General features: G+C 47.8%; 1 pseudogene; it reads left to right on the forward strand.

The window, feature by feature from the left end:
* Nucleotides 1-516: 516 nt before the first annotated feature.
* Nucleotides 517-3,559, forward strand: LOC119357816 (annotated as a pseudogene).
* The last annotated feature ends 7,392 nt before the right edge of the window (nucleotides 3,560-10,951 follow it).

Consider the following 10,951-nt stretch of genomic DNA (forward strand, 5'->3'; position numbering starts at 1 on the left):
ACGTCGGAGGAGTGTGAACCACGGCAGCCCAGTGAACCAGCAGTAGAAAACAGTGTGCTGATATGGCCATAAAAACAATGTGCTACGGTCCAGACTATAGCATGTACAGTACTACTCCACGGTGGGAGTCCTATACTAATAAAACATTAAGGCGACGAGGCGATGCAGGGCTAGTTACAGGTGGCAAGAAGAAGAGATGCATCCATCGACGACGTCCACCTCCTCGACTCAGGGCGCCGGCCCACCGAACGGTGGCTAAGTAGCAGCGGCTTTCGTGGCCAGGTTGACGTGCTTATGAACAATGGCGTCTAAAGATTCCATCCACTTGAAGAAGGCCAACGTCTTTCTATCCTCACTGGCCTTGTAGTGGTCTATGTAGACGATTTCCTCATAGACGTGGATGTGCAGGCCGACGGTTTCCTGCATGGAGAGGCGCTGTGCGTCGAGTGCGGCCTCGAGGTGCATCGCAACCACCGGCACCTGCAGGGACACCAGGGCTTGAAAGAGTTCATCACCATGGAGGCTGATGAGGGTGGTATGCAATGAGGAGCCTGGGCGCCCGGGCTGGAGCAGTACAGCAAGGTCGTCCGTGCGCTTCTTAACGGCGCTGAACTTGCGGATGGAGTTGACCATCATGTCATCCATGCGCGAGGGGAAGCCGGTGTCGGCGAGGGCTACGATGCCGGCGGTCGCTAGCACCGTCTGGAACCACTGCACGGTGCGGGGCCACAGGCCGAAGCCTTGGATGATTTGGCATAGCCGACTGCCACTCGCGTCCATCGCCTCCATAGGTGCTTGTGGCTTCTGGTCACTTGGTCTTGGATTGGAGTGAGCAGTGTTGTGTAGAGACTAGGAGTAGATGGATTGGAGTGGTGGGGCGCCTTTATATGATAACCCAATCTCTGTTGCATTCACATCTTGCTGGCTCTATTCTGCTTCTCCAATTAATTCCATGTGCATGTAATTCAGGATGCATCATTGACCGTTCAACGTCTCCGGAATCGCTACCGTCTCCCTCCATGGCAATGGCACTCAAGCACCTATGGAGGCGACTGCCGCTCACATCTATCGTGTGTCAGGAGACGTTCCCGTCGATGATGAGGTGCCTCTGGTGACTTCATAAATTTCAAGATGATAGTACTAGTATACTCAATATTGTGCACCATGACCAAGGCGGAGAGGAAAACGAGAGAACTACATATTTATTTACGGTGTAGATTCACTCATTTTTCTCCATATGTACTCCATCTCGGTGTAGTCTAGTCACTTGTTGAAATCTCTAGAAAGGCAAATACTCCTTTCTGGTTTACGGGGCTCCATATGTACTCTGCCTCGGTGTAGTCTAGTCACTTGTTGTCTTTCTAGAGATTTCAACAAGTCACTACATAGGGAGCAAATGAGTGAATCTACACTCTAAAATATGTATATATACATCTGTATGTGGTAGTCCATTTAGAATATCTAAATAGACAAATATTTAGGAACGGAGGGAGTATCATGCATGCCAACTAGGCAAATTTGATGAGGTGGCATAGAAGTAAATGAAGAAAGAGAGGGTTGAGTATCATATTAAATGTTGTGCTACTATGTGTCATGCATGCTAATAAATGAAGTCATCGATGATACTAACATATGATACTATGCACTATGGATGTGTAGTATCACACACTAGTATCATATGCATGATAATGGTATTCCATTACGACCAGCCTAAGCAAAAACCTGTCCTTTGTTTGCGAGCCACTGCGTGCATGGGCGAGGGAGAAGGCGTGTAGTAGTAAAATCAAGCTTCTCCTCATTGTACGAGTTGGCGCGACACATCATAGCACTGGCCCCACATGTTTGCCTCTAAACTTGGCTGAAAGACCCGTACTGTACACTACTCCATTTGTTGCAACCACTAACATTTACCCCACCACAAATTAAAATATATATTCCTGTCTTGACTAGATGAGCGGGCAACTACAATCACCATGATGACATGTAGGGCCAGAAGATTATTTTAATCAAAAAAAGCAGGGAGTCAACCCCAACGATTTTAAGCTTACATGCACGGTACACGCTATCCTAGACTGCTCTACACATGAAACTGCCACACGAGCGTCCCGACTGCGCTTGGCTCTTCGCCTCTTCGGGAAGTCGAACAATGATGGATTACTACTACAGAGGAGGAGTACTACAGTATGCTTCTGGCCATCTGACACCGATTAAACTGCTGCATGTCCACCGCGTGCGGGAGGGAGAGCGTGTAGCGAACAAAATCTTATCCTAGTCCTGCCAGCCACCACGCTGATGGGCAAGGGAGGGACGCAGGTTCATTGACTTACTGCTCCTGCCTTTGCGTGTATCACAGGTTGGCCCAATAGGTGGGTGGCCCACCTATCATGCAGCCAAAGGCAGGTGCGCGAGGGAGAAGGCGTTGTAGTAATCAAACCTCTTGGTCTTGTATGAGTTGACGCGACACATCAAAGCACCACACTATATATTTCAATAATTTGCGTTTATCGATGCACTAATTACATCACATGCATGCATGTTGTGACTCTCCTTTTGATACTTACATGTGTTGATTTAATGCACCTTGAAGTAGTATGAATATGTGATTGTAAAGCTTTGTAATGCCCCGGCCCTAATAAAGCGAGAGATGGTTGTGCCCAAGGAGGGCGAGATCATGTAGACGGAACAGGACCCGATGATGGAGCTCTCTATGGTCTCGGTGGACCTCAGCTTGCTCCACTGCCCCTTGTGCCTCCGCCCCTTGAAGCCTCTAGTGTATGAGGTACAAATACACCTCGTTCGTTCGGCTGATCGATCAAGGTTGAAGGTTTCTTGATTGATGTGCTGTTTGATTGATTTGTGCAGTGCAAGGGAGGGCACCTGGACTGCGTGGATTGCTGTGTTGAGCGCCTGGGGAACCAGCGGCAGTGCCAGTAGTGCGAGTACGGCGGTGGTTTCGACGTGCGGAACACGGCGATGTACGCCGTCCTCTCCTCGGTGAGGGTGGAGTGCCTGCATGAAGGCTGTGGGTTTTACGTCACTTACCACAAGCTCGCTGATCAGCAGAGCGTGTGTCCGCTCGTGCCCTGCAAATTCCCCAGGCCCGTCTATGGCTAAGAAGGCCCGCCGCTGGTGCTCTCCCACCACATCAGCATCGTGCATCCCATGCCCGTGCACAAGATCTAGTACAACAAGGTTCTCTAGCTGCAAGTGCCACTGTCAGAGCCATGGCTCTTGTTGTTCGCCTAGGAGGATGACCACATGTTTTTTCTTGGTTGGTAGCGTTCTCGACATCGGCGCGCCTATCGCTGTGTTAGTCGTCTGCATCAAAGCGGGGTCGTCCCCACTGCCACACTACATGGCCAAGCTATGGGTGAATGGCCAACCGGGGGAGCCCAAAGGCAGGACCGATGCCGTCAAGGTGGAAATGGAGATGACAAGCAGCAAGGATCCCGGCGACGTCGCCGTGCATGAGCTGACCTTCTTCACGGTTCCTCCCAAGCTGCTGGCCAGGGCTAAGCTAGTGTCCCTCCACATTCAGATTGACAAGCTCACGTCCTAAATGATAATACAGTGCCTTCTATTTATCTTAGTAATATGCTAATATAGGGGTTAGCTCGGTCTACTTTAGCTTAAGAGATGGTGGGCTTTGGTGGCGATGCAGCAATTACTTCGACATCAAATCAGCAGCTACAGTAATTTTCAACAGTTGAACGGATATTTTGTGTCTGTTGGATATAAAGATCCTTTGGGTAAGAAGTATAACAACTTATAAGAAGTAAGTATAACAGCTTAAATTCCTGTTTGTTCAGGAAGTGTTGCATACTTGTGTGAGTTGACGCGACACATCAAAGTAGTACTACTACTAGTAGGACTCCCTCCGACCCTAATGTCTCTGCACATAAGGCTGATCATAGTGGGAGTAACATAGGTGATAACATCACTACTAGGAAAAGGCCTACTAATGGCGCACCTAATTTGGCCATTAATGGCGCATTAGTGGTGCGCCATTAGTGCCACACCATTAGTATAGTTTACTAATGGCGCAGCACTGGTGCGCCATTAGTATCTGGTATACTAATGGCGCACCTTAGATGCGCCATTAGTATATACAACAGTGCGCCATTAGTATGCCTCCCAGGGGTCCATGTATACCCAGGTGCTTTGGCATACTAATGGCGCACAACAACAGGATGCGCCATTAGTAACTTCGGCATACTAATGGTGCACTGTTTAATGATGCGCCATTAGTATCCTTTGGCATACTAATGGCGCACTATGATGTGATGCGCCATTACTATGAATATTAGGTTTTTTTATTTTTTAATTTTCTATTTTTTGCACAGGTTACAAAATGTATAATTGGACAAAATATAGACAGCACACATCAACAATAGATTCATCGAATACAATAGAAGATTAGTCTCTGAATACAATTCATCATTTTAGTCTCCGAATGCAATTCATCATATTAGTCTCCAATTGAAAAGACCGAACAAAGATAGAACATTATATTACAAGTCTCGAGACCGCGAGTTTGTCTTCACATTACAAGTCGATATCGATCATCTAAACTACCATCACATAGAAGAGAGCTGCGGTCATCACGATGAGCATCATCACGATGAAACTCGTCTTCATCCGGTTCCTCCAACGCTCCCTCCCCTCACCTGCTAGATAGCGGGCGTATCTAGATTCGGCCTCGGCCCTAGTGGTGTACCCTTTGTAACTGTTACCGCGGAATCGGTGAACCTGTCTCCGACACTCCTCCCAGTCGTTGTAGACTCCGGGAACCTTACCCTTGTACACGACATACCACGGCATCGCTATGCAGTAGCCAAACGAAACATTAGTACCAATTCACAGACAATACATAAGCAATATATAAGTATGCAACAGAACGATCGGAAGAGAAAAGCAAGACATTAATAGCATCGATTACATCTAAGTTGAACGACTCTCGAAACCAAAGAGACATACTACACGTTCATTAAAGTTTAATTACAACATGAGCCAATCGATGTTTTAGAACTAGACACAGCATCACTGCTTTCGACTTGACTCAAGGGACCGGAGCATGGATGAAGCCGCCGTCTATCATGGGAGTCATGAAACAACGGGCGTTGTCAGCCTGCATTTGTAGGATTGTGTCGATGTCAATGTTGGACGGTTGATTTCTGAGCTAGAACTGCCCCGAGGTACGAAGGACATCTTGATGGATGATTTCCGCAAACTCCGACTGGATGCGAAAGAATTCTTGTCTGATGTCCGCGTCTTGGATTGCCGACACGCTCGCGGCCCAATCTTTGAGTCTACTCGGTAGCAGAAGTTGATGATGGTCCCGTACGATCGCCCGCATGTGATGGATGACGTAGTAGGCACCCTTCTGACTGCCAGGCAGCTGCTTGACGCAGCAGAACGTCGTATTGTGGGAGAACACGTGCTTGCCATAGTTACGAATAGGCCTGGTGAAGGTGCCTCCAGATTTGACGTAGCCGGGGAGAACATCATCAAGAACCTTCTTGACATTTGTGTAGTCTACGTTCGACTGACGGTCCGGCTCGAAATACGTGGCCATGGAATATTTGGGGCTTAGGAGGATGAGCGTGCAACGTGTGTCACTCCAGAAAACACGGAATGTTAAAAGAAAAATGATCGAAATCTAAGAATTCATATGTTACGGGGCGGTTGAGGGGAGGACTTACTCGGGAAAGTAAGGCACGAGGAAGTTATCCTTATCTTGGTTTGCCAGAATGACGCCTTCGAGGTAAGAACTCGCGACTTGCCGGTCCCCAGCGCTGCCCAAGATCTTGGCACGCATGTAGAAGGGGTCGACTATCACGATGTCCGGGGTCTTGTCGCGAATGATCCACATCTCCATACTCAGCGAAAATAGCCGAACGAAGGTGTAGTGCAGCGGATGAAGGTTCAGCATAGCGTGGATGTCATCAAACCGCAGGACGATCGTACTCCCGATGGAGTTATCCACAAAGCCCTTGCCCTCTGGCACCTTGGCCGCGAAAACCAGGTATGCCACATCCTTCTCTCCGAGACGCCGCTTCTCCAAAGAAAGAACACTCTCATGCGGACTCCGCATAGCACCGGTTGCAGCATCAAGCATATTTCTCGGTAGCATCGGCCTACCCGCCACATGCACCCTCCTCGAGATATCCTCAGGTGAAGGTGGCCCGTCCTGAGCACGGATCGTACTCGGTGCCGGCTGGCCCGCACCCTTTTTAGTCTTTCTTTTGCGTGCCTTCTTCTTGTCCTGTAATGGGACCGAGTTCTGCTCACAGACCGCCTTCTTGAGTGTGTTGGGGCTGATAATATTTCGCACCTCGCCTATCTGAGGCTCGGTGAAGTCGGCAGCTGGAGGCGTCTCCTAAGAGCTGAACGGCAGACGACGCCTGTTGCAACTTGGCTTCTCCGCGGTACCAGCTAGATCGCGCACGTCTTTTGTTGGGTTGGGTTCTTGAGAAGGAGGCCCCATGAAGTCGCCACCGTACCCATGATCGGCAAAGTACTGATCGACATTGGCAAATGTATCGTCGTCGTCGTCGTTCTGATCCTGTGCCATATGCATGTTTGGATCAAGTGGCATAGGGATGTCTGGCACCGTTGCGGCGGTCTTGCCATGGGGCTGACTTAGCACCGGCACGACTGGCGGTGTTGTCTTTGGGGTGGTGTCCCCCGCCCCCAAACGAATCTGGCTCTTCGGCCAAAGCAGGGGCCAGCTCAGGCAGGCGCTGAGGGTCATCACATCATCATCATCGGCCCCGACGGGTCGAATCGGAGGTAACAACTCGTCGCAGCCTGGCAGCACCCGAACCAGTTGAACCCTAAACAATTTGGGTGGCATCTGGGTACCGTGGAACAAGGGGTTGCCCAGTTGAACGATTTTGCCCTTGGCGACATCGACCAACTCGTTGTTCACGAAGTGCAGGAGAGTGCACAGAACGTCGGCGGCGCCCTGCGAAAACATGTAGGGCGTCAGGGATGCCCAGTCAAAGGCAAGGAGATGAAGTCCTCGGTCGAGAGAGGCTTAATTAGTTACCGTGATGATGGCGTCGAGCTCGGCTAATGTCGAGGCACCGCCAACGGCGGGCGTGCAGTTGACGGAGGGGCCGCTTGCTGCAGAGGTGCCGGTCGGCGTACACCCGGGTGCATTAAGCTCCCGTGCCGGCGCCGGAGACACCAATGGCCCCGCCATCGCGTTCTGCGAGTTGCTGGCCGTGAAGCTAGGAATCAGGGGCGGCCCCTGTTGGCCGCCCGCAATCCATGCACTAATCCCCTGGATCAAGGTAGGCACAATGGCGGTGATCGTCGCTCTGAGTTGTTGTTGCACTTGCTCTTGGACAATCTCCGGAATCCGCGCCACCTGTGCCCTGAGTTCTTGAACCTCTCGCGCCTGGCTTTCCGAGCTGGTCTTCTTCTCCTTTCGCCCACCAGTGTTATAGTATGACGACCATTTTGTCGACAAGCCTTTGCCGGCCACACGACCAGCTGACGTCGGCTTACTGAGCTTATCCTTGTTCTTCATTACATTCAACGCCCTATTTAGAGTGGTGTCCCAAGGGTTGCTCTTAGTCGACCCCGCGCTACTGCTTTCAGTCGCCTGCAGAAGGAATGTGAACCATTTAGAAATTTGGCTTCATTAATTAGAATGCGACCATATGGAGCTAATTACGCGGGGGTGAATTCCTTACCAGAACAAGCTCAAACGCCCTGGTCTTCGGATCCGTCGTAAGCTCCTTTGTTTTCGGGTCCTTCTTGTACCGGGCCCTGACAAAGTTCCTGGTCTGCTTGTCACCGTATTTATCGAAGAGGGGCAGTAGGCCTTGCTCGGCATGGTCCGCCTCCTCCTTGTCCCATATAGGCTCCGGCACTCTGTAACCGCCGGGACCGAGTGTGTGTTCCCCTAAGTTCAGCTCCCGCATTTCTTTCCCCCACTTACTTGATTCGGAGTTTGCGGTGCTCGAGCAATTGATCTTGAAGTTGTTGTAGTCATCTTCGGTGATCGAAGGATTTTTCTCCTTGATCTTCTCATAACTCTCACCTTTCTCGATCATTCTCTTCACATTGCTTTTCCAAGTAGACAGGCCTTGCTCATCTTCGTGAGGGCAGCATTGTTCACTTTATTCCCTTTGAGGCTTGTGTTTTCAAATTCAGCGGGGAACTTGTATCGTTCGTGCAGCTTCGTGAAGAGGAGGTTGCGCAAATTCCCTCGGTCAGGATGCCTCAGGTTCTCGGTGTTGATCGACACGGTGCTCCGGAGAATGCACCCGAGCTGAAGCGAGTACCCCTTGACTATTCGTTCGGGCGCCGTTGGATTCCCGTCGGAGTCCACTTCAGTAACTTCCTCCTTGAGGGTGCGGAGCACGGTCAGGCGCCGGTCCTTCCGTTGCCTCTTTGGTTGGCTGCCATCTGTGCGTGCGCCGCCATCATCAGTGGTGGCATCCTCGGCGGCACCATCAGTGGTGGCATCAGTGGGGTCATCCTCGGCGGTACCATCAGTGGTCTCAGGATCGGTGGGGAAGGCGGCGTCCTCATACAAGTGAGGTTGTTCCTCCATCTCATGGGATAGCTTCCAGAATGCCTTGCCGCCCGAACCCCCGGCCTCATCGTTGTTGGCCATGTTTCTCTCTAAATAGGAACAAAGTTTGGTCAAAAAGTTGGCTATTGTCAAGGAACAAGATCATGGTCTCATCATTTAGGGTTTGTCGACACCGAGGCATCCTAAAAGCTAAGATTTTATCATTGAGGGTTTTTCGACGCCGAGGCACCCTAAAAGCCTAAGCTTTCATCATTTCGGTTTTTATCGACACCGAGGCACCCTAAAATCCATGCATTAGTCACAAGTACGCCGGGGCACTTGATCCTACTTAATTAACTACTAAGATACCCCGGCCCATGCATTAGTCACAAGTACCCCATATGTTCTATTTTTAGCAAAGTCATGCTAAAATTCACGAAAAATTTCAGCATGACCTTTGCTGAAAATAGGACATATGGAGTACCCGAATTTGCCGGAACGGAAGTTAATCGACATTCCGGCAAACTCAAGGGCCTCTCGAGTGGACAAGGCAAAAAAGGCCTCCATCACAACATGGAAAATACATTGGCATGTGAAGAGGTGAAACAATATATGCATCTCCAAGCAGTATCATTCAACATTTTGGACAAACCACTACAAGCAACACGAGACACTGAAAACAATTGCTACCAATGAATCTACACTTCTATAAGAAAATAAATCAGAAACTTAGTCTGTCATCATTAGGCAACCACCATTAGTTATTCCGTTATGCTAAAGCAGAAATAGAAAAATAGACTGAAAACACTAAAATCAGAAAGAAATCCAACTGTACAGGCCAATGCATATAGGAAAAGTGAGGGGTTGAACTTCATTTTTTTTCAGGTTTTCTTGGGTGTATGAGGTCTGCTCTAATTTGTTTTGAAAAGTGAACCTGCTATACTGGCCAATGCATATAGGAAAAGTGAACCTACTGTACAGGCCAATGCATATAGGAAAATTAAGTCATGGAGAGTTGTTCATGATGTTCCTTGCCTTTTTTGTCGAACAAACTTGATGCTTAAATTTTGGGTCTGAACATCAAGGATTACTTTGTACTAGTTTACAGAGACGGGGCAGAACAGTTACTTGTTGTATATATATTGCAATGTTTCTCCAATTTATCAGCTCTCAGTCATAGTAGTACAATATACTTGGGTGTATTTATGGGTCCACTTAGCATGAAGGAGCTTGATCAAATTGAGAATCAAACAAAAATATCGTCAAGCATATCAGGTCAAAGAAGGCAAAAAACTTGTTACATAAGGTAAGGTTCAACAGCTTCAGAACTTTTTCTGTGATACAAATACTGCTTCAGTTTAAGAACATGTCTTAGTTTTGAATTCTCTTAGTGAAAACCTACTTCAGAGCATCTAAATGGTGATGTATCCACTGTAGTTAGGATTTAGCTCAACTTTTAAGAAAAAAAATTCTATAGAGTTAGGTTCACTATATATGACAGTGTTGTTAGTGGTTATGCCTTGCTTATGTCAAAGCCGCATATTTTTGGAGAATAAGGTATTCCTTGATGAGCTATTTGACCTCAGAAATAAGGTACTGATGGATCAGGAACTTCGTACAATCCTCACCCTAGATAGTATGCTCCTTCTGTTACTTATAGATGAGCATACAACGATCGGCCAGTATAAAGTGTGGCTTTTTGGCTCCCGGGCTCCATGAAGCCCGAATTTTATTAAAAATTGACCTTCTAACTTTCAGAAACATCTGAGAATATACACAAGTACTTATAGATGTATACTAGATGTGTGTAAAATTTCATTATGAAGTAAGTTTTCATGTGAGTTGTACAAAAAAATCATGTACTTCTATAGAGAATAGTACATGTGCTAGAAATACATGATTTTGTTAGTATTGCCTAGCTCGCACATTTGTGTATTTTACAGCCAAATGGTATAAATCCATAGGTATGTGTGCATTTTCTCTAATTTTTTGAAACCTTAAAATTATAACTTTGAAAAATATCAAATTTCAGGCTCCATGTAGCTCGAGCTCCATTAGCAATTTCTATGGACAATATTACATACAAATATGACTTCGTTTGGTGCCTAGTCAACCGTCATGTGGATCTTACATGTCAGCAAGATGTGTCAAGACAATTTAAATTGGGAAGTCTTCCAGAAATGTATATCTACCAGGCAAAAATTGGAGACAGAAATAAGTCTAGGACAACAAAATTTAGCAACTTCAAATTGACCCATATTCTTTGCAACTTAAGCAACAAAGTTAATTCCAATAAAGGAACTTGTCTATGAAACTTGTATTAAACTCCTTACATGGAAGGAAGTATATGGAGTTTTCCAGAAAAATAAATGCATCGTGGATGGTGGTGTGGGGGAGAGGAGGAGGGGGAGCTCACGGGGG

This window comes from Triticum dicoccoides, chromosome 2A (genome assembly GCF_002162155.2).
Source record: "Triticum dicoccoides isolate Atlit2015 ecotype Zavitan chromosome 2A, WEW_v2.0, whole genome shotgun sequence".
NCBI classification, from domain to species: domain Eukaryota; kingdom Viridiplantae; phylum Streptophyta; class Magnoliopsida; order Poales; family Poaceae; genus Triticum; species Triticum dicoccoides.